The sequence below is a fragment of the Triticum urartu genome, chromosome 3 (genome assembly GCF_003073215.2).
Source record: "Triticum urartu cultivar G1812 chromosome 3, Tu2.1, whole genome shotgun sequence".
In the NCBI taxonomy this organism is placed as follows: domain Eukaryota; kingdom Viridiplantae; phylum Streptophyta; class Magnoliopsida; order Poales; family Poaceae; genus Triticum; species Triticum urartu.
In genome coordinates this window covers 705,714,979-705,740,754 of record NC_053024.1, presented here as the reverse complement: position 1 = coordinate 705,740,754, position 25,776 = coordinate 705,714,979, and positions in this window count along the sequence as shown.

The following is a 25,776-nucleotide window of genomic DNA, read 5'->3' as shown; positions in this document are numbered from 1 at the left end:
AATAGCCCACCCATTACAACCATAAATGGTTGGCTGCTCAGAGTTAGTATACGGCTTTTGTCGTTTGAGAGCAACCCACCTCGAAGCCTTTGAGAGAGAATTCCTTGCGAGGAAAAAGCCCTAACCACCCAGAGCCAAAGAGAATTGGGCATCACTTAAGTCTTCTTGTCTGTGTGATCTGAAGACTTATTACACTTGAGGACTGTGAATCCTCCAGCCGGTTAGGCGTCGCGTTTTGAGCATCCAAGAGACATTGTGGATTGCCGGTGAACGAAGTCTGTGAAGGTTTGGGAGTCTACCTTGAAGACTTACCAGAGAGATTGGGCGAGGTCTGTGTGACCTTAGCTCAAGGGGAATACGATGAGGACTGGGTGTCCTGAGTTGCGTGTTCAGGACTGGGTGTCCGGGACTGTGTGTCCTCAGGTTTAAATACCTAGCCGCCCTAACCAGACGTACAGTTGTCACAGCAACTGGAACTGGTCCAACACATCATTATCTTCAACGAGTCACTGGTTTCATCCTTCCCTTCTCTTTACGTACTGTTACTCCTTGTGAAGTGTATGATTGCACTATCTTTTATCTTCACTGAGTGACTGCGTGTTCTGTTTGGCTTCATAATATCTTCCTACCTGATCCTTACTACATTGCTGCTATTAGTCATTGTGCTTTCACTCTATTGAATACTTGACTATGGCTTGCCTAGTGTAGTCTACCTTCTGCTGCAGGGTAATAGGTTTATTTCTATCGTTTGTCTTCATAACTTCCACGTTTTGAAGACTTTCATAAAAATCGCCTATTCACCCCCCCTCTAGTCGATATAACGCACTTTCAGTTCCTACTTTCAATATGTATCCAGATTGAGACTTTGAGTCATCTGGATCAGTGTCAAAACTTGCATCGACGTAACCCTTTACGACGAACCTTTTGCCACCTCCATAATTGAGAAACATATCCTTATTCCACTAAGGATAATTTTGACCAATGTCCAGTGATCTACTCCGAGTTCACTATTGTACTCCCTTGCCAAACTCAGGGCAGGGTATACAATAGGTCTGGTACATAGCATGGCGTACTTTATAGAACCTATGGCTGAGGCATAGGGAATGACTTTCATTCTCTCTCTATCTTCTGCCATGGTCGGGTTTTGAGTCTTACTCAACTTCACACCTTGTAACACAGGCAATAACTCCTTCTTTGACTGTTCCATTTTGAACTACTTCAAAATCTTATCAAGGTATGTACTCATTGAAAAACTTATCAAGCGTCTTGATCTATCTCTATAGATCTTGATGCTCAATATGTAAGCAGCTTCACCGAGGTCTTTCTTTGAAAAATTCCTTTCAAACATTGCTTTATGCTTTGCAGAATAATTCTACATTATCTCCGATCAACAATATGTCATTCACATATACTTATCAGAAATGCTGTACTGCTCCCACTCACTTTCTTGTAAATACAGGCTTCACCGCAAGTCTGTATAAAACTTTATGCTTTGATCAACTTATTAAAGCGTATATTCCAACTCCGAGATGCTTGCACCAGTCCATAGATGGATCGCTGGAGCTTGCATATTTTGTTAGTACCTTTAGGATTGACAAAACCTTCTAGTTGCATCATATACAACTCTTCTTTAATAAATCCATTAAGGAATGCAGTTTTGTTTATCCATTTGCCAGATTTCATAAAATGCGGCAATTGCTAACATGATTCGGACATACTTAAGCATAGATACGAGTGAGAAACTCTCATCATAGTCAACACCTTGAACTTGTCGAAAACCTTTTTGCGACAATTCTAGCTTTGTAGATAGTAACACTACTATCAGCGTCCGTCTTCCTCTTGAAGATCCATTTGATCTCAATGGCTCGCCGATCAATGGGCAAGTCAATCGGAGTCCATACTTTGTTCTCATACATGGATCTCATCTCAGATTTCATGGCCTCAAGCCATTTCGCGGAATCTAGGCTCATCATCGCTTCCTCATAGTTCGTAGGCTCGTCATGGTCAAGTAACATGACCTCCAGAATAGGATTACCGTACCACTCTGGTACAGATCTCAATCTGGTTTACCTACGAGGTCCGGTAGTAACTTGATCTGAAGTTACATGATCATCATCATTAGCTTCCTCACTAATTGGTGTAGTAGTCACAGGAACAGATTTCTATGATGAACTACTTTCCAATAAGGGAGCAGGCACAGTTACCTCATCAAGTTCTACTTTCCTCCCACTCACTTCTTTCGAGAGAAACTCCTTCTCTAGAAAGGATCCATTCTCAGCAACGAATATCTTGCCTTCAGATCTGTGATAGAAGGTGTACCCAACAGTTTCTTTTGGGTATCCTATGAAGATTTACTTCTCCGATTTGGGTTCGAGCTTATCATGTTGAAACTTTTTCACATAAGCATCGCAGTCCCAAACTTTAAGAAAGGACAACTTAGGTTTCTCGCTAAACCACAGCTCATACGGTGTCATCTCCACGGATTTAGATGGTGCCCTATTTAACGTGAATGTAGCTGTCTCTAATGCATAACCCCAAAACGATAGTGGTAGATCGGTAAGAGACATCATAGATCGCACTATATCTAATAAAGTACGGCTATGATGTTCGGACACACCATTACACTGTGGTGTTCCAGGTGGCGTGAGTAGTGAAACTATTTCACATTGTTTTAACTGAAGGCCAAACTCGTTAACTCCAATATTTTACTTCTGCGATCATATCGTAGAAACTTTTATTTTCTTGTTACGATGATTCTCCACTTTACTCTGAAATACTTTGAACTTTTCAAATGTTTCAGACTTGTGTTTCATCAAGTAGATGTACCCATATCTGCTCAAATCATCTGTGAAGGTCAGAAAATAATGATATCCGCCGTGAGCCTCAACACACACCGGACCACATACATCAGTATGTATTATTTCCAATAAGTCAATTGCTCGCTCCATTGTTCCGGAGAACGGAGTTTTAGTCATCTTGCCCATAAGGCATGGTTCGCAAGCATCAAGTGATTCATAATCAAGTGATTCCAAAATCCCATCAGCATGGAGTTTCTCCATGTGCTTTACACCAATATGACCTAAACGGTAGTGCCACAAATAAGTTGCACTATCATTATTAACTTTGCATCTTTTGACTTCAATATTATGAATATGTGTATCACTACGATCGAGATCCAACAAACCATTTTCATTGGGTATATGACCATAGAAGGTTTTATTCATGTAAACAGAACAACAATTATTCTCTAGTTTACATGAATAACCATATTGCAATAAACATGATTCAATCATATTCATGCTCAACGCAAACACTAAATAACATTTATTTTAGGTTCAACACTAATCCCGAAAGTATAGGGAGTGTGCGATGATGATCATATCAATCTTGGAACCACTTCCAATACACATCGTCACTTCTCCCTTAACTAGTCTCTGTTCATTATGCAACGCCTGTTTCGAGTTACTACTCTTAGCAACTGAACTAGTATCAAATACTGAAGGGTTGCTATAAACACTAGTAAAGTACACATCAATAACATGTATATCAAATATACCTTTGTTCACTTTTCCATCCTTCTTATCCACCAAATACTTACTTGGGGCAGTTCTGCTTCCAGTGACCAGTCCCTTTGCAGTAGAAGCACTTAGTCTCAGGCTTAGGTCTAGACTTGGGCTTCTTCACTTGAGCAGCAACTTGCTTGCCGTTCTTCTTGAAGTTCCCCTTCTTCCCTTTGCCCTTTTCTTGAAACTAGTGGTCTTGTCAACCATCAACATTTTATGATTTTCTTGATTTCTACCTTCGTCGATTTCAGTATCATGAAGAGCTTGGGAATCGTTTTCGTTATCCCTTGCATATTATAGTTCATCACGAAGTTCTAGTAACTTGGTGATAGTGACTAGAGAACTTTGTCAATCACTATCTTATCTGGAAGATTAACTCCCACTTGATTCAAGCAATTGTAGTACCTAGACAATCTAAGCACATGCTCACTGGTTGAGCTATTCTCCTCCATCTTGTAGGCAAAGTACTGCCAGAGGTCTCATACCTCTCGACACGGGCATGAGTATGAAATACCAATTTCAACTCTTGGAACATCTTATATGCTCTGTGGCGTTCAAAATATTTTTGAAGTCCCGTTTCTAAGCCGTAAAGCATGGTGCACTAAACTATCAAGTAGACATCATACTGAGCTTTTGTCAAAAACATTCATAATGTCTGCATCTGCTCCTGCAATAGGTCTATCACCTAGCGGTGCATCAAGGACATAATTCTTCTGTGCAGCAATGAGGATAATCCTCAGATCACGGATCCAATCCGCATCATTACTACTAACATCTTTCAACTTATTTTTCTCTAGGAACATATCAAAAATAAACGGGGAACAACATCATGAGCTATTGATCTACAACATAGATATGCAAATACTATCAGGACTAAGTTCATGATAAATTAAAGTTCAATTAATCATATTACTTAAGAATTCCCACTTAGAAAGACATCCCTCTAATCTTCTAAGTGATCACGTGATCCAAATCAACTAAACCATAACCGATCATCACGTGAAATGGAGTAGTTTTCAATGGTGAACATCACTATGTTGATCATATCTACTATATGATTCACGCTCGACCTTTCGGTCTGAGTGTTCCGAGGCCATATCTGCATATGCTAGGCTCGTCAAGTGTAACCTGAGTATTCTGCATGTGCAAAACTGGCTTGCACCCGTTGTAGATGGACGTAGAGCTTATCACACCCGATCATCACATGGTGTCTGGGCATGACGAACTTTGGCAATGGTGCATACTCAGGGAGAACATTTTTTATCTTGAAATTTAGTGAGAGATCATCTTATAATGCTATCGTCAATCAAAGCAAGATAAGATGCATAAAAGATAAACATCACATGCAATCAATATAAGTGATATGATATGGCCATCATCATCTTGTGCTTGTGATCTCCATCTCCGAAGCACCGTCATGATCACCATCGTCACCGGCGCGACACCTTGATCTCCATCGTAGCATCGTTGTCGTCTCGCCAGTATTATGCTTTCACGACTATCGCTACCGCTTAGTGATAAAGTAAAGCATTACAGGGTGATTGCATTGCATACAATAAAGCGACAACCATATGGCTCCCGCCAGTTGCCGATAACTCGGTTACAAAACATGATCATCTTATACAATAAAATTTAGCATCATGTCTTGACCATATCACATCACAACATGCCCTGCAAAAACAAGTTAGACGTCCTCTACTTTGTTGTTGCAAATTTTACGTGGCTGCTACGGGCTTAGCAAGAACCGTTCTTACCTACGCATCAAAAGCACAACGATAGTTTGTCAAGTTGATGCTGTTTTAACCTTCGCAAGGACGGGCGTAGCCACACTCGGTTCAACTAAAGTTGGAGAAACTGACACCCGCCAGCCACCTGTGTGCAAAGCACGTCGGTAGAACCAGTCTCGCGTAAGCGTACGCGTAATGTCGGTCCGGAACGCTTCATCCAACAATACCGCCGAACCAAAGTATGACATGCTGGTAAGCAGTATGACTTGTATCACCCACAACACACTTGTGTTCTACTCGTGCATATGACATCTACGCATAAAACCTGGCTTGGATACCACTGTTGGGGGAACGTAGTAATTTCAAAAATTTCCTACGCACACGCAAGATCATGGTGATGCATAACAACGAGAGGGGAGAGTGATGTCCACGTACCCCCGTAGACCGAAAGCGGAAGCATTAGCACAACGCGGTTTATGTAGTCGTACGTCTTCACGATCTGACCGATCAAGTACCGAACGTACGTCACCTCCAAGTTCAGCACACGTTCAACTCGATGACGCCCCTCGAACTCCGATCCAGTTGAGAGTTGAGGGAGAGTTTCGTCAGCACGACGGCGTGGTGACGATGCTGATGTTCTACCGACGCAGGGCTTCGCCTAAGCACCGCTACGATATGATCAAGGTGGATTATGGTGTTAAGGCCTAATACGAATTCTCGTAACTCCCCGGTACTTCCGAAAATACCCGAATCACTCGGAACCTTTCCGATGTCCGAATATAGTCGTCCAATATATCGATCTTTACGTCTCGACCATTTCGAGACTCCTCGTCATGTCCCCGATCTCATCCGGGACTCCGAACTCCTTCGGTACATCAAAACACATAAACTCATAATATAACCGTCATCAAACTTTAAGCGTGCGGACCCTACGGGTTCGAGAACTATGTAGACATGACCGAGACACGTCTCCAGTCAATAACCAATAGAGGAACCTGGATGCTCATATTGGCTCCTACATATTCTACGAAGATCTTTATCGGTCAAACCGCATAACACCATACGTTGTTCCCTTTGTCATCGGTATGTTAGTTGCCCGAGATTCGATCGTCGGTATCTCAATACCTAATTCAATCTCGTTACCGGCAAGTCTCTTTACTCGTTCCATAACACATCATCCCACAACTAACTCATTAGTTGCAATGCTTGCAAGGCTTATAGTGATGTGCATTACCGAGTGGGCCCAGAGATACCTCTCCGACAATCAGAGTGACAAATCCTAAGATCGAAACACCAACCCAACAAGTACCTTCGGAGACACCTGTAGAGCACCTTTATAATCACCCAGTTACGTTGTGACGTTTGGTAGCACACAAAGTGTTGCTCCGGTAAACGTGAGTTGCATAATCCCAGTCATAGGAACATGTATAAGTCATGAAGAAAGCAATAGCAACAAACTAAACGATCAAGTGCTATGCTAACGGAATGGGTCAAGTCAATCACATCATTCTCTAATGATGTGACCCTGTTAATCAAATGACAACTCATGTCTATGGCTAGGAAACTTAACCATCTTCGATTCAACGAGCTAGTCAAGTAGAGGCATACTAGTGACATACTGTTTGTCTATGTATTCACACATGCATTATGTTTCCGGTTAATACAATTCTAGTATGAATAATAAACATTTATCATGATATAAGGAAATAAATAATAACTTTATTATGACTCTAGGGCATATTTCCTTCATATAATAGCGATAATCCACTTCTGAGCTTGGGCACCGAAATGCCGCACTCATAGAATGGAGACTAAGAGAGGTAAAATGCACCCTCATTGTTAGTCTGCAGTCTGTTTAGTCTATTGTTACATTTTATTATTTATTGGACACATGGTGAGCCAACCCCAAAAATGAGCTTGTGTTGTGTCCTTTTTTTAATAAGAGTTTTGTTAATTTTTTTTAAAATAGTGAAGAAAAGAACACATAAAATAGATATGAATAACTAGGAAATAAATTTAAAAATAAAATAACACATAAATTAAAAGGGACACGTAAAATTAAAAAAATAAAGATGAGAAAACAACAAGAAAAAACCATAGCAGAAAGGAAAAAATGAATCAATGGGCCGACCCAATATCGCCACGGGAGTGCATTCTTGGTCACTGTCTGCCCACTCACTCGTGGAATAGGATGTGCTTCGGTAAAAGCATCTCTAGCTGACCCTGTAAAAAGCCCGACCCGCAAATAACCGCCAAAATGCGGGTCGGCGTGGAAAAAACTACCCAAACAGACCTCATAAACGCCTCCAACCCGTGACTATTTTTGAGGGGCGCGGCAAAACCTCGGCCCCAACCCGCGAATATGCAGGTTTTTGCCTTGCCCCTACGGTGCCCGGTAACCCAGGAAAGCGGTTGGCGGGAGGGACATTTTAGCCTGCGCCCTTTCCCCACCTCCTTCCGCCGCTGCCCACCATTGGTTCCGCCTGTCCGTCACCGGCGATTCCGGCCAAATCTGCGGGCGGAATCGCGCCACGGGGGCGTCCCCACCCTCTACCACCGATACGCTGCACCATCCCCAGATCTGGCGACACGAGCCGCCCCTTGTCGCCATCGCCGCCAGGGATCGACCGCCCTCGCGCCGCCCCTAGTCGCCGTCGCTGCCCGGGATCGCCCGCCCCCCGAACCGCCAGCGAGCCACCACCCACGAGTAGTCAGTGAGTGTTTACCTGTGCTTTGTGCCGAGCGCTATGCATAGTTGGTTGACATGGCGTGCTATTTTTGTTCATGTAGATGGAATTGAGCACGGGCGAGAAGTTTTTGCTTGACAATTCATCTGATTCGGATGACTTAGATGTTGAGACGCTGCTTGCAAACTATCTGCATCAGACATTGGTGATGGCCCTTGTCATGAGGAGCACGGAGATGAGAACCAAAAGAGGTGGCGTGGATTGACCGTCGGCCGTCTTTGCATTCCTCGAAATCGCCATCTCGGGAACGAGATGTTGATGCAAGACTACTTCGTGGAGAATCCAACATATCCGCAGCACCTCTTCCGAAGAAGGTACCGAATGCGCCAATCTCTCTTTGTGAAAATTGTTCAAGCTTGCGAGGCAAATTGTCGGTATTTTACTCAAAGAAGAAATGCCACGGGCTTGAAGGGATTTATTGCATATCAAAAAATCTCGGCAGCTATGCGGGTGGTTGCATACGGCGGTCCGGCTGACTATGCTGATGAGTACCTTCGCATTGGTGAAGATACCACAATTGAGTCAGTGCGTAGGTTTGCCAAAGTGATCATCCGTGTCTTTGGTCCTGAATATCTTCGGGCATCTAACGAGGATGAAACAAAAAAATGATGGTATCTAATGAAAGGAGAGGTTGGCTTGGCATGCTAGGTAGCATTGACTGTATGCATTGGAATTGGAAAAATTTGCCCGAAGGCATGGTAGGGAATGTATTGTGGCAAGTCTCATCATGCAAAAATTGTGCTAGAGGCCTTAGCATCCAATGATTTATGGATTTGGCATTGCTTTTTTGGTATGCCAGGCACTCTCAATGATATCAATGTGTTCCAACGGTCTCATTTATTTGCTAGGCTTGCTAGTGGTGATGCTCCTGCTTGCAACTACACTAGCAGTGGGCATGAATGCACAAAGGGGTACTATCTTGCAGATGGTATATACCCTCCTTGGTGCACATTTGTCAAGAGCATCAAAGAACCCGAAACTAGAAAAATGTGAATTTGCAAGGGTGCAAGAGGCAGCCCGAAAAAACATTGAAAGAGCATTTGGGGTTTTGCAATCTAGGTTTGCCATTTTTCGTGGTCCAGCTCGTTTTTGGGACAAACGGACCTTGAAAAACATCATGACATGCTGTGCTATTCTTCACAATATGATTCTCGGAGATGAGAGAGGCATGAACTTGGAGTTCTTCTACGACAATGTGAGTTGTCGTGTCAAACCAGCTAGAGACCCTAACCGTATTAGAGCTTTCTTTAGACATACAAGGAGATTGAAAATGCAAACACCCACTTTCAGCTTCAGGAGGATCTCATAGAGCACCATTGGCAAAGGGCTGGACAGTAACAAAACTCATTTTTCTATTCATTTTCATTTAATTCAGGTGTTATTTGTATTCGGGACAAGTTTCATATTGCATTATTTAGTTTGCTTCCGTGATTTGAATACTTATTTGTAATGTGGATGATTGTTGTATTGTGATGTGGTATTGATATCTTTTCAGAAAAATTATTTGTAGTGTGGATGATTGTTGTATTTTTGTGGTGTGGTATTGATATTTGCGGACCAATGGCAGCAGTGCAAGAGCAGACCCCACAAAACCAGACCCGTAAAAGAGCATATTCTACGAATATCCTTTTATACGGGTCCGTTTTGCGGGGTCTGCCTCTGCGGCCGTCCGTGCTGACCCACAAAGCCGTTTTTTCGTGAACTGCAAACGCGTTTTGCGTGTCCACGATATGCGGGGTCAGTTAGAGATGCTCTAAGTACATGCTACACTACAAATGTTATATCTCGATTACTATGAGGGATATATTGTCTTCGGTAGTGAACCGGTCCAGTAGGGCACATAGAGGGAACGGTTCTTTTATTCGGGTCTTCCATGCTTTCATGGCCATTTTTCTTTTGTGTTCCCTTCCTTTTATTTTATTAATTTACGCCATTTCTACTTCTTTTACTTTTTTCATTTCTTACTATTTTTCTGTATTATTATTTTTAACTGTTGTGTTCTTTATAATATAATAAATACAAGAGGTTATTTTCCAACAGTCAAACAATTTTTTAAATGTGTGGGCACTTTTAGAAACCACATGAGTTTTTTTCCTAAAAGGCGTGAACACCTTTTAAAATTATGCTAATATTTTCAAAAAAATATGCGAGTACCCTATTCAACTACATATTTCTTGTAACTTGACCTTTTAATATTTCATGATTAGTTTTTTTGGAATGGGTGAACACTTTCTTACTTACATGAATTTTTTTGAAGTGTTGAAGACGTTTAAATATTTTTTGCAGGTAAAACACGTTTAAAATTACATGAATATTTTTTAAAACTTGTGTAAAGCGTGGCTTTTTTTGTTGTTGTAGAAAAGAACTCAGTCTGCCTAGTTAGACACCCATACACACGTAATAAGCCTAGATAGTATCCACATTTGTTTTATTTGAGCTCCGGTGTGGCATTGTACGCCATAATGCTAAAATTTCCTTTTGTAAATACCAATGCCCACTCAAAAAATATATAAAATAGCAATCCCATACTTCGGTATAGACTAGCAAAAAAAAACTCATGCATTGCAACGGGAGGAAAAATAACACAAGCCGCTAACCCAATAGCCCTGACTCGAGACTCCAATAGGTCCATGTTATTTATTTGAACACGACGTCCATCTATTTTGCCGCTTATCCTCCTCACATCCTCGCCGATGATGGCCTCAGTGCTCACATAATCACAACGTATTTTAATATGATCAATCCTAAGGGGTCTCTCTCCACATAAGATAAGAAATCTGCTATCTTTTTTCCCATGCGAGATTTTGCCGACGCGTCCATGCGTTGTTATAGATAATTTCTTTCGTCTCCATTCTAATTTTACTGAGGTGTTTATTTTAGTCCGGATCTACATTGATACGAAACAGAGGCAGATTTTGGACTATTAATTAAGGCTGCATCCTATATAACATGCTACAAATGGTTGACGGGTAAAATAACATCATATTTAAATTATACATATTTTTAATCAAATTTCATATATAATTTGTTAAAATTGAAGTTACGGTTTAAATAATATCACTATTTTGGAAAAAAACATATGATATGGACTGCAGGTTAATTAAACCAAATGTCAGGGTGTTTTCCGCAAAGAACAAATAGTTTTTTCTCAAGGGAGTTTTCTGCAAACAGTGAAACCTTTTCTTTAGGATCCCAGGACTGCGAGTTGATTTCAAGAAAGCGTAGGAGGTTTTATGCAAAAAGACATGACCACCGGATTCCCACCGTTACATGATGTAAGATATTTTGTGACACTACAATAGTGTCAAAAGGTCTTACAATAGAGCATCTACAGTCATGCGTCCCAAACCAGTCTCAAACGCCCGGACGGCCCGCCTTGTCACTCTCGGTTGTAAAATTTTGACCCAGACGGACGCCTCAAATGCCCGGGCTGACCGGCACCCTTCATATCCAGCCCAACTTTGTGGCGGATATTAGGACGCCCGGGCATGCCCGCCAGTCGGACTTGGCCCACGCTGGCCCACCCGACCCCACATATATTCCTTCCAATCCACTCGCCGGACCAGACCCTAGCCACTTCACTCGACTGCCCTCCTATCCTCTCCGCCACCCAAGCTCGTCCCCGGCGCCGCCCGGCCGTGTAAGGCATGGCGGGCAGAGGATCAGAGTCCTTCACCTCCAGATCCGTCGACCCCGAGCTCATCCTACGCGGCCCCGAAGAGGAGATGGCCGTCCGGCTTGCGCTACGCCGCGCCCTAGGGGAGGCCCGTGCACGGTAGTGGTTGAAGGAAATATGCCCTAGAGGCAATAATATAGTTGTTATTTATATTTCCTTATATCATGATAAATGTTTATTATTCATGCTAGAATTGTATTAACCAGAAACTTAGTGCATGTGTGAATACATAGACAAAACAGAGTGTCCCTAGTATGCTTCTACTTGACTAGCTCGTTGATCAAAGATGGTTAAGTTTCCTAACCATAGACATGTGTTTTCATTTGATGAACGAGATCACATCATTAGAGAATGATGTGATGGACAAGACGCATCCGTTAGCTTAGCATAATGATCATTATGTTTTATTACTATTGCTTTCTTCATGACTTATACATATTCCTCTGACTATGAGATTATGCAACTCCAGAATACCGAAGGAACACCTTGTGTGCTATCAAACGTCACAACGTAACTGGGTGATTATAAATATGCTCTACAGGTGTCTTCGAAGGTGTTTGTTGGGTTGGCATAGATCGAGGTTAGAATTTGTCACTCCGAGTATCGGAGAGGTATCTCTGGGCCCTCTCGGTAATGCACATCACTCTAAGCCTTGCAAGCAATGTGACTAATGAGTTAGTTGCGGGATGATGCATTACGGAATGAGTAAAGAGACTTGTCGATAACGAGACTGAACTAGGTATGATGATACCGACGATCGAATCTCGGGCAAGTAACATACCGATAACAAAGGGAATAACGTATGTTGTTATGCGGTTTGACCGATAAAGATCATCATAGAATATGTAGGAACCAATATGAGCATCCAGGTTCCGCTATTGGTTATTGACCAGAGATGTGTCTCGGTCATGTCTACATAGTTCTCGAACCCGTAGGGTCCGCACACTTAACGTTCGATGACGATTTGTATTTTGAGTTATGTGTTTTGGTGACCGATGTTTGTTTGGAGTCCCGGATGAGATCACGAACATGCCGAGGAGTCTCGAAATGGTCGAGAGGTAAAGGTTGATATATTGGAAGGTTATATACGGACCCCGGAATGGTTCCGAAGAGGTTCGGAGATTTATTGGAGTACCGGGAGGCTACCGGAACCCCCCCGGGAAAGCTAATGGGCCATAGCGGAGAGAGGAAGGAAGGCCACAGGAGGAGGCGCGCGCCTCCCCCCTGCCCAATCCGAATTGGACAAGGGGTGGGGGCACCCCCCTTTCCTTCCCCCTCTCCCCCTTTCCCCTTTCCCCTCTCCGTTGGAAGGAAGGGGGGGGGGCGAATCCTACTAGGAGTGGAGTCCTAGGTAGGACTCCCCCCATGGCGTGCCACCCCTATGGCCGGCCTCCTCCTCCTCCCTCCTTTATATACGGGGGTAGGGGGGCACCCCAAAGGCACGACAATTGTTCTTAGCCGTGTGTGGTGCCCCCCTTCCACAGTTTACTCCTCCGGTCATAGCGTCGTAGTGCTTAGGAGAAGCCCTGCGCGGATCACATCACCAACACCATCACCACGCCGTCGTGCTGACGGAACTCTCCCTCGACCCTCTGCTGGATCAAGAGTTCGAGGGACGTCTTCGACCTGAATGTGTGCTGAACACGGAGGTGCCGTATGTTCGGTACTTGGATCGGTTGGATCGTGAAGACATTCGACTACATCAACCGCGTTAACCTAACACTTCTGCTTTCGGTCTACGAGGGTATGTGACACACTCTCCCCGTCTCGTTGCTATGCATCTCCTAGATAGGTCTTGCGTGATCGTAGGAATTTTTTGAAATTGCATGCTACGTTTCCCAATAGTGGTCGGACTCCTTCCATTAGGAATCCATTGCGTTTGCCCCAATGGCGCATGGATCCGGTGCTAGGGCAGCCGTCGTTGCCTTGCCGAAGGCGGTGTAGTCCGTTTGGTATCCGAACGCGGTGCAGATGCGCAACCCTTTTGTTGGCGCACCGAGCATCGGGAAGCATCATGAGCCTCGTTTGACGAGAACATGGCACGGCGGCTGGTGTCCGAACGCGGTGCAGACGCGCCGAGCATCCAGAAGCACCATGGGCCTCGTCTAACAAGAACATGGCACGACGTGCCTGCCGTGCCAGGTAGCGGGCGTGGGACGCGGCGGCAGCCCTCATGGCGGTGGATGTCCACGAGGCGGAGTCGCATTCTCTGGTGCCCCGTATGGTGCATTAGTCCGGGCGCCGCAACTGCATTGTGGTGGACGTCACCGGCTCGTCCTAGGACGGATTCATCATCGATCTGAGATTCACCGGCACCATTCGGGTTGCGTGCTCTGACGAGGAAGAGTAAGGCATGGGAGACGACGACGCCATAAGTCTGATGCCCTACTCTACCTTGCCGGCGACCGGACCAACACTCTGGGGAGCGCAGCCGGCCGCCGAATATGGCCACGACGAAACCGTGCAAGCTCCGGTTAGATTAGATTTCACATTACATGTAATACTATGAATTTGTGATTTTTAATATAAAGTGTACGATTTTAGAATCAAATATTTAAGGCGCGGCCATTCAGTGTTCTTAGACACATCCGAGAACGTCCGAGGATGTTTGAAGGGCTGGATTTGCCCATCCCAACTGCAGATGCTCTTATGGGACGGAGGGAGTCGTAGGAATAGATTCCACAGCGGTCGCTGCGCCCTCCGCTTCGGTGGCACGAGCGGGCATGCGCGGCCGGGGCTCCGGCACGGCCACAAGCACGCTTGTTTCCACCCCGGCCCGCGTCTCGCCGCCAGCGTGATTAGTAAAGTCATCCATTTTGAAACGTATAGACTTGAGTGATTAAGACAAGCCGTCGAACCCACAGTGCGAAATCCTTCGTCATTTGGCGAATCTACTAGAATCTAGCTAGCTTAATCGTGTTTTTTTTTATTTCACATGTCTTTAAATTAATTTTGTAGACATCTTATATAAGTAAAAATTATAGTCAAAGTTGTGCATTGAAAATCAGCAAATGTAAAGTGTGCCTTATATTTTTACCCGCAATAAATGGAAAAAGTGTGCCTCATATTTTGGAAAGGCGTCACTATATATATTGAGTACAGTGGTTGAGGAGAGCTTTAAAATTGATGAAATTGATCGTCCCATGTCCCGGGCAAGTTAACCCCGAATCATTGAGCTTAAATACTATTTTTGGGCAAATGAAATCATCACAGAAAATCACATGTCATAAGTCGTTGCACTGCTTGCAATGCGGAAATGGGGACGAGTGCTGGGTACACTAGTAGAAAACAGGGCTTTGATTGGGGCCTGACCAGCCCATTAGTCCCGGTTCTGTCACGAACCGGGACCCATGGGGCACACGTCCCGATTCACGAGCCCAAGGGATCGGCCGGGGCCTCGTAGGCATTAATCCCGGTTCGTCTGAATCCATTTGTTCCGGTTCCTGGCACGAACCGGGACCAATGTGCCTCGCTCCTGGCCCACATACATTGGTGCTGGTTCGTGGCTCGAACCGGGACAGAAGGGGGGCCTTTAGTCCCGGTTCCAGCCATGAACCAGGACAAATGAGTTGCCTATATATATCCCCTCGCCAGCGAGCATAGCACTTCACAGTGCTCTATTTTTTGGCTGGCGATGGGAGGGCATTTGGATGCTCTGGCTCACCTCCTATGCACATGAGGTGTTCGATGAAATGTCCGAGCCATGCTAGTTAAGTTTTCTTCTCTCGAAACTCGACCTCCAAGCTTCATTTCCCTCGAGATTTGCATAGGTTTCGCGGTCCGTCATGTCCCGTCCCCGTCTTCACCGCCGTTGATCGCCCGGGCTGAACTCGTCGCCGTCACCACCGTGGTGAGCCTCTTGTTCTTATCTTATTTCTGAAAGAAAAACAATTCTTACTTTAGATAGATACTTGTCTAATTTTCTTACTTTTGACACACATAATTATATATAATGCACGCAGATGAACCAACAATGGATGTACGGTGACAGACACACCTCCGAGTATATTAAGGGCCTGCATAATTTCCTCGAAGTGGCTGAGGCAAACAAGCAGAATGGTTTTATGTGTTGTCCATGCCCTATATGTGGGAATACGAAGTCTTAATCTGACTGGAAAATCCTTCACACCCACCTGCTTTATAAGGGTTTCTTGCCACACTATAATGTTTGGACGAAGCACGGAGAAATAGGGGTTATGATGGAAGACAGCGAAGAAGAAGAGGACGATGCCAACTATGTGCCCCCTGAATACCATGATGCTGCAACGGGGGAGGCTGCTGAAGATCAAGAGTAACCAGACGATGCGCCCGATGATGATGATCTCCGCCTGGTCATTGTCGATGCAAGGACACAGTGCGAAAGTCAAAAGGAGAAGCTAAAGTTCGATCGCATGTTAGAGGATCACAAAAAAGGGTTGTACCCCAATTGCGAAGATGGCAATACAAAGCTTGGTACCGTACTGGAATTGCTGCAGTGGAAGGCGGAGAATACTGTGTCTAACAAAGGATTTGAGAAGCTACTAAAAATATTGAAGAAGAAGCTTCCAAACGATAATGAATTACCCGACAGTACGTACGCAACAAAGAGGGTGGTATGCCCTCTAGGATTGGAGGTGCTGAAGATACATGCATGCCCTAATGACTATATCCTCTACCGCGGTGCGTACGGGGATTTGAACGCATGCCCGGTATGCGGTGCATTGCGGTATAAGATCAGACGAGATGACCCTGGTGATGTTGACGGCGAGCCCCCCAGGAAGAGGGTTCCTGCGAAGGTAATGTGGTATGCTCCTATAATACAACGGTTGAAATGTCTGTTCAGAAACGAAGAGCATGCCAAGTTGATGCGATGGCACAGAGAGGACCGTAAGAAAGACGGGATGTTGAGAGCACCCGCTGATGGGTCGCTGTGGAGAAAAATCGAGAGAAAGTACTGGGCTGAGTTTGCAGGTGACCCAAGGAACGTATGGTTTGGTTTAAGCACGGATGGCATTAATCCTTTCGGGGAGCAGAGCAGCAATCACAGCACCTGGCCCGTGACTCTATGTATGTATAACCTTCCTCCTTGAATGTGCATGAAGCGGAAGTTCATTATGATGACAGTTCTCATCCAAGGCCCTAAGCAACCCGGCAACGACATTGATGTGTACCTAAGGCCATTAGTTGAAGAACTTTTATAGCTGTGGAATGTAAACGGTGTACGTGTGTGGGATGAGCACAAACAGTAGGAATTTAACCTGCACGCGTTGCTGTTTGTAACCATCAACGATTGGCCCGCTCTCAGTAACCTTTAAGGATAGATAAACAAGGGGTAGCATGCATGCACGCACTGTTTAGCTGACACCGAAAGTATATACCTGGACATGTGTATGAAGAATGTGTACCTAGGCCATCGACGATTTCTTCCGACCAACCATCAATGTCGAAAGAAAGGCAAGCATTTCAAAGGCGAGGCAGATTATCGGAAGAAGCCCTCCATGCGTACCAGTGATCACGTACTTGCTATGGTCAATGATTTACACGTAATCTTTGGAAAGGGTCCCGGCGGACTAGCTGTTCCGAATGACGCTGAGGGACGCGCACCCATGTGGAAGAAGAAATCTATATTTTTAGACCTACCCTACTGGAAAGACCTAGAGGTGCGCTCTTCAATCGACGTGATGCACGTGACGAAGAACCTTTGCATGAACCTGCTAACCTTCTTGGGCGTGTATGGGAAGATAAAAGATACACCGGAGGCACGGGAGGACCTGCAACATTTGCACGAAAAAGACGACATGCCTCCAAAGCAGTATGAAGGTTCTGCCAGTATGAAGGTCCCGTTTGGCTCCTCGTCAAATATAAAGGGAATAATAAATATGCCATAGAAAAATTTCCAGAACCTAAAGTCTCATGACTGCCACGTGATTATGACGCAACTGCTTCCGGTTGCATTGAGGGGGCTTCTACCGGAAAACGTCCGATTAGCCATTGTGAAGCTATGTGCATTCCTCAATGCAATCTCTCAAAAGGTGATCGATCCAGAAATCATACGAAGGCTAAGGAGTGATGTGGCGCAATGTCTTGTCAGTTTCGAGCTGGTGTTCCCACCATCCTTCTTCAATATCATGACACACGTCCTAGTTCATCTAGTCGACGAGATTGCCATTTTGGGCCCCATATTTATACACAATATGTTCCCCTTTGAGAGGTTCATGGGAGTCCTAAAGAAATATGTCCGTAACCACGCTAGGCCAGAAGGAAGCATCTCCATGGGCCATCAAACAGAGGATTTCATTGTGTTTTGTGTTGACTTCATTCCTGGCCTTAAGAAGATAGGTCTCCTTATATCGCGGTATGAGGGGAGACTAACTGGAAAAGGCACGCTTGGAGGGGACTCAATAATATGCTGGGACGGGCATTCTTGGTCTCAAGCACACTACACAGTTCTATAGAAGTCTACCTTGGTGACCCCGTATGTCGATGAATACAAGAACAGTGTGCGCTCCAAACACCCGGAGCAGTGTGACGACTGGATTACATGTTAACACATCAGGACTTTCGGCAGTTGGTTGGAAACACGTCTCAGAGGTGACAACACTGTTTATGATGAGCTGTACTCGTTGTCCAGGGGACCATCTTAGACTGTATTCACTTACAATAGATACGAGATAAATGGGAATACATTTTACACGATCGCCCAAGATCAAAAGAGCACCAACCAAAACAACGGTGTCCGCTTGGATGCAGCAACCAATAGGGGAAAGGACACCTATTATGGTTACATAGTGGACATATGGGAACTTGACTACAGACATGATTTTAAGGTCCCTTTGTTTAAGTGCAAATGGGTCAATCTGTCAGGAGGCGGGGTACAGGTAGACCCATAGTACGGAATGACAACAGTGGATCTGAACAATCTTGGGTACACTGACGAACCGTTCGTCCTAGCCAATGATGTGGCGCAGGTTTTCTATGTGAAGGACATGTCTACCAAACTGAGAAAAAGAAAAGATAAGGAAGCGAACACATCATACGATGAGCCAAAGCGCCACATAGTTCTTTCAGGAAAAAGAGATATCGTAGGAGTGGAGGGCAAGACAGACATGTCCGAAGATTATGAAAAGTTTCATGAAATTCCTCCCTTCAAAGTCAAGGCTGACCCAAGCACCCTGATAAACGATGAAGATTATCCATGGTTACAGCGCAATAAGCAAAGGACACAAGCGAAGAAAAAGTGAAGACTTTTCTCTCCACAACTACTATGATGATGCCTTTGATCTAGAATATCCATGTAACAGACGAGTTTCTGTATGAAATCCTGATACTCCAAAAGAAATTGTCCGTTTTGTACACAAAGTGCATCCACTTTTTGCCGTAACCCTCTCTACTTTTTTGCACATGCTATGTGGGTGAAATGTGATGCCATGCCAACTTTCAACCTTTTCAGACTTCATTTGAAATGCTTTTCAATTTCAGGGCCATTTAGCTCAACCAAATCAGTAAATGCATGAAAATTAACAAATGAAGTCAGAAAGGGTTAAAAATTGATGATGTGGCTTTGAATGGTGCATTTTGAACACACAAAAAGTCTAGAGTTCAAATAAGTTAAAAAAATGAAATCCTTTGTAACAGATGAGTTTTCGTCCGAAACCCTGGTACTTCGAAAGAGGTTGTCCATTTTATACACGAAGTGCATCCAGTTTTGTCCGTAACCCTCTCAACTTTTTAGCACATGCCATGTGGGTGAAATGATGATACCATGCCAATTTTCAACCTCCTCAGAGTTCATCTGAAGTGCTTTTCAATTTCAGGGTCATTTAGCTCAAAGAATGAACTAATATAAAAAAGAATGATCTGGAAAACTTTTATGAAACTCTAATAGCAAAAATAATAAACTAAAAGAATGAACTAGAAAACTTTAATGAAACTCTAATAGAAAAAATGAACTAGGAAACTTTAATGAAACTCTAATAGCAAAAGGAATCAACTAAAAAGTTCTATAAACCTCTAGTATTGTTGAAACTAAAATTATATAAAATTTATGCAACTAAAATTATCAAAGTATTTTATTTTCAAAACATTATAAGCAAAAAGAATTTTCATAAATAACTTTTTTTGTTAGAAACTCTAATAGCAAAAAGAATTATCATATATATTTCTTTTGTTAGAAACTAAAATAACGAAGACTATTTTTGAATATAATGATAAAACACAGTAATATTAAATAGCAGGAAAACGAATCATTCCAAAATCTATTTTTATAGTAAAGTTAATCACAAAATAGTGATTCACCAAATTTCAAAGAATTCAAATTTAAACTATTCAAATTGGAAAATTAATGGCACTAACAGAAAGTTTATAATTTTTATTACCTAAAACCAAAAAGAATAACTGAAAAACTAGTCATTTTTTTGCTGTAAGTAGAAAAACAAAATAAATAAAACAAAAAAGAAAACAAAAAACTAGATTTTTTTAAAAAAATGCCACCTACTGGGCCACCACAGCCTGCATATGACTAGAAACACGCTAGTTGGGCCAGGATGCAGGCCCGCAGTAGGCCCACAAGCACAAATAGTGGATTTGGGCCCGTTAGCCTGCAATAGAGAGGAGCTCGAAGTGGTCGGCTCGGCAAGGCTTATAAACCACTCCGAGCCCCTCTCGGCTAGCGAGGTGGGACTAAACATCCCATCGCACCGCGGTAGTTCCAGTACACGACCTTTGGTCCCGGTTGGTGGCACCAACCGGGATGAAAGGGTGCCTTTGGTCCCGGTTCATAGCACCATGCTACCTCTTGAGCACTGCATTGGTTTTCCCTTGAAGAGGAAAGGGTGATGCAGTAAGGTAGCATAAGTATTTCCCTCAGTTTTGAGAACCAAGGTATCAATCCAGTAGGAGGCTACACGCAAGTCCCTCGTACGTACACAAACAAATAAGAACCTCGCAACTGACGCGATAAAGGGGTTGTCAATCCCTTCACGGTCACTTACGAGAGTGAGATCTGATAGAGATAATAATAATAAGATAAATATTTTTGGTATTTTTGTGATATAGATTTAAAGTAAAGATTGCGAAATAAAATAGATTGGAAACTTATATGATAAAAGATAGACCCGGGGGCCATAGGTTTCACTAGTGGCTTCTTTCAAGATAGCATAAGTATTACGGTGGGTGAACAAATTACTATCGAGCAATTGATAGAAAAGTGCATAATTATGAGAATATCTAGGCATGATCATGTATATAGGCATCACGTCCGCGACAAGTAGACCGAAACGATTCTGCATCTACTACTATTACTCCACACATCAACCGCTATCCAGCATGCATCTAGAGTATTAAGTTCATAAGAACAGAGTAATGCATTAGGCAAGATGACATGATGTAGAGGGATAAACCCAAGCAATACGATATAAACCCCATCTTTTTATCCTCGATGGCAACAATACAATACGTGCCTTGCTGCCCCTGCTGTCACTGGGAAAGGACACCGCAAGATTGAAACCAAAGCTAAGCACTTCTCCCATTGCAAGAAAGATTAATCTAGCAGGCCAAACCAAACTGATAATTCGAAGAGACTTGCAAAGATAAGCAATCATACATAAAAGATTTCAGAGAAGAATCAAATATTGTTCATAGGTAAACTTGATCATAAACCCACAGCTCATCGGATCTCGACAAACACACCGCAAAAAGAGTTACATCAAATAGATCTCCAAGAAGATCGAGGAGAACATTGTATTGAGATCCAAAGAGAGAGAAGAAGCCATCTACCTAATAACTATGGACCCGAAGGTGTGAAGTAAACTACTCACACATCATCGGAGGGGCCATGCAGTTGATGTAGAGGCCCTCCGTGATCGATTCCCCCTTCGGCGGAGCTCCGAAAAAGGCCCCAAGATGGGATCTCTTGGTTACAGAAGGTTGCGGTGGTGGAAATAGGGTTTCGTGGTGCTCCTGGATGTTTTTGGGCTATATGAATATATATAGGAGGAAGAAGTAGGTCGGTGGAGCCACGAGGGGCCCACGAGGGGAGGCCCGCCCAGGGGGTAGGCACGCCCCCTGCTTCGTGGCCTCCTCGTTGGTTGCTTGACGTCCACTCCAAGTCCCCTGGATCACGTTTGTTCCAAAAATAACTCTCCTGAAGGTTTTATTCCATTTGGATTCCATTTGATATTCCTTTTCTGCGAAACACTGAAATAGGAAAAAAACATCAATTTGTACTCGGCCTTGGGTTAGTAGCTTAGTCCCAAAAATAATATAAATGTGTATAAATAAGCCCATTAACATTCTAAACAAATAATATAATAGCATGGAACAATAAAAAAATATAGATACATTGGAGACATATCACACCAACCGGGACCAATGCCCCCCTTTATTCCCGGTTGGTGCCACCAACCGGGACCAAAGGCCTCTGCTTCCCGCCCTTTGGGCTGCTGAAAAGAGACCTATGGTGTCCCAGTTGGTGGCACCAACCGGGACTAAAGGGGGGCATTGGTCCCGGTTGGTGCCACGAACCGGGACCAATGCTTCGTGTATATAAGCAAGACTTGTGAAAATTTTCAGTTTCATCACAGTTCTCCCACGCCCCGACGCCGCCCGCTCCTCGTCGCTGTCGCCACCCCCGTCGCCGCGCCCTGCCCCGTCGCCGCCCGCTCTTCGTCGCCGTTGCCATCGCCGACGCCTCCGCGACCTCGCCGTCGCCGACAGCCTCCCCGACCTCGCCGTCGCCTCCCCGCGCGCGCCGCCTCTGCCTCAGCCCGGCCGCGACCTCGCCGTCACTGACGCCGCCCCCAGTGAGCCCGCCCGCCCCTGCCCTGCCCCCCCGCCGCCGCCGCCGTGGACGTGGCTGCCGTGGCCCCCGCATATATGTTTTTTTCTGCATACATCCATACATATATATATATATATGATTTTTTTGCATATATGTTGATGTATGGATATATATATATATGTATGCATATATGATGATTTTTTGTTCATATGTATGCAAGCGAAGTCGTTGTCGTTAGTTGTATTGTTTAGGGTTTGGGTCGTCGAGGAAGGAAAATAAGGAAAAGAAGAAAAGAGGAAGAAGGAAAAAGGAGAAGGAATAGAGGAGAAGAAGAAAAATAGATATTCTATTTTTTCTTCTTCTCCTCTATTCCTTTCTAATGCTCCTCTTTTTTTTCTTCGACATGAGGGGGGGGGGTCGCTAAATAATAGAACTAGTTAAACTAGTTTATTTTTAGTAAGTGCTTAGTAGTTGAACTAGTTGATTTAATAAAACTACTTTATTTTACTATATAAGTAGTTTATTTTTAGTAAGTACTACTTTATTTTATTTATAGTAAGTGCTTAGTAGTTGAACTAGTTGATTTAATAAAAGTACTTTATTTTACTATATATAGAAGTAGTTTATCTTTAGTAAGTACTACTTTATTTTATTTATAGTAAGTGCTTAGTAGTTGAACTAGTTGATTTAATAAAACTACTTTATTTTACTATGTAAGTAGTTTTTTAGCAAGGAAATTAATAGAACTAGTTTATTTTTTTAGTTGAAGCAATTATTCCCGCATCGACATTGACGATGCCTATCCCGCATCCTCATCGTCGACTCGGCGGAGGAGGCCTGCTTGATCAGAGGGGCCATGTCCGAGATTGGGATCCACCGGGCTGGTATTGGGAGGTGCTACCTTCCCAGGGGGGGGGGGCGTAGGTTGGTGAGGAGCCAGCCCATCATTGACCCAAACCTTGTTTTGGTGGCGGTCGCGTGGGCTAGTGACGGCTCCGAGGCTTCCGGACACCGCGGAGGTGGTACGTCACCGTGTCAGCAAGGAGGACGAGCATGTCTGTCGCTACATGGTTGCGTTGGAGGGCAGGTTCTACAATACCTGGCAGGTTCTTCAGGGATCTCTTTGGGTGTCCACTGCCCGCGCCAATACCCGTCGGGTGCTACGATTCTAGCTAGCTGTATTAGCGATGCTATATGTATGATACTATTCAAGGTGTATTAGTGATAATATTCGACGATGTACGGACGCAAGAGATGATGTAGTTTTGCTTATAATTGAATGCATGCTAATTTGAATACTACTTCTACTTTGAATGCTAAAATTGGAGGGCACTATGCAAGGCATATGCATTTGATTAGTTCATAGCTTATAGGGTTTTTTAGTACATATATTTAATTGTACAAGTTTAATATTTGAATTATGAACATAGGAAATGTCATACTCGGATAACGAAAGTCTCCCGGGGGAGTGTGACTGGTACCACGACGACCGAGGTCTGTGCGACAGGCCTCACCTGGACAAAGATCAGCGCTTCAGCATTAAGCTCGAGGACACCTTCGATGTTGAAACGGTACGCAATGATGACAAGTGTTTTTTTTCACAATTAAGCATGACTTCAACTATTTCAACGTGTAAATTTCATCTTTTACAATTGGAGTTGCTTATCCCATGCCATGCAAGACACCATGTCTTGGAGAGGATTGGTTTTGAAGACCATGAAAATTTCAAAACAAAGAAAATTCACCTAAGGACCCATGGATGTGTGCCTCATCTGATGTATCCGAATGGCCGCCTTGATGTTTTGAACATGCAGCCAGGTCATCCTACGAATCTCACCTGCCCATATCGGATTTCAAAAAGAAATGGAGACATGAAAAATCACAGAATGGAAAAAATGTATGGACAGTCGTAAGGAGGATCTTGGAAGCAAAAGGAAGCGATGCGCAACAATTGGAGACAGGATGATCTCCATTCTCCATAATGGAGAGTCAGGGCCTATATTGTTTTATGCTATTTTACCTTAAAGAGGGTATTTAGGTCCTACCTTATACTAATGATCATGCGCTAAGAACAATTAAGTAGGGTTGGTTCGATGACTATGAGGATGATGATCGTATGACTTGTTATTAATAACGAGTAGAAGTTGTATGATGATGATTAGTGGACTTGTTATTATGATGATGCATGATGCGAGCATGAAGAGTTATTATATATTAGTGGGTGAAATGAACATGGATTGGATTGAAGTGAAGGCAACATGCATGTGGTGCATGTCGAAAGTAGTACTAATCCAAACATGATCAAGTTAGGATTAGTATTACTTTCCACATGCACCACATATATGTTGCCTTCACTTCAATCTAAGCCACGTTAAGGCATAGCATTAGTATTGGTAAACCAAGAACGGAGATAAGAGAGGACACTTCTCTCTATTAGCTAGCTAACACCCTAAATTAACCCCCAAAACACCCTAAACCACCCCCTTTAAAAAAACAAAAACCTCAGCTCCTGCCAGCTGCTGACACGTGGATGTCATTTGGTCCCAGTTGGTGCCACCAACTGGGACCAAAGACCCTCCTGCCTGGGCTCGCCGTAGCGGCCACGTGGAGGCCCATCTGTCCTGGTTGGTGTAAGAACCGGGACTAAAGGTGTACGGCTTTAGTAACGACCCTTTAGTCCCGGTTCCCCAACCGGGACAAATGGGCCATACAAACAGGGACAAATGGCCATTTTTCTACTAGTGGTAAGAACGATTGTAGAACCACCCATGGTAAGCATTAAGATGCGGGCGTTAATGGCGCAAGCCAATTATGATGGTGCATTGCATAGTTTTGGGAAGAATAGAATTCAGGACTGGATTGATGTGGTGAAAAGAAAGAACAATAAGGATTTGTTACAAATTCAACTCCATTTGTGTAATATTTTGTTGGAGAAAAACTTGTCTGTAAGTTACAGAAATCTCTTTATGGATTGAAGAAATCTCCTAGACTATGGTATACAGGGCCAAGTTGATACGAGAATTGAGTTCGAGAGATTAGGGTTGCGGTCTGTCGGCCGTTGCAGTCTCACGATCTGCCAGATTGGAGATCGATTTTTGCTGCAGCTGAGACCGTCAGGAATTCGATCAACTGCGTCACTGAGCAATCGGATTGACGCGTCAGTTTTCTCGGCGGCCGCTGAAGCTCTTTCTCCATTGTACTAGGTGTTTCAAGTCCTGAGAAGATTTCCCCATGTTCCCTACGCATCGATCTACTAGCCGCAAGTTGCTGCTACTAATTTCTGTGTTCATGGTCGCTGCTACTTGCA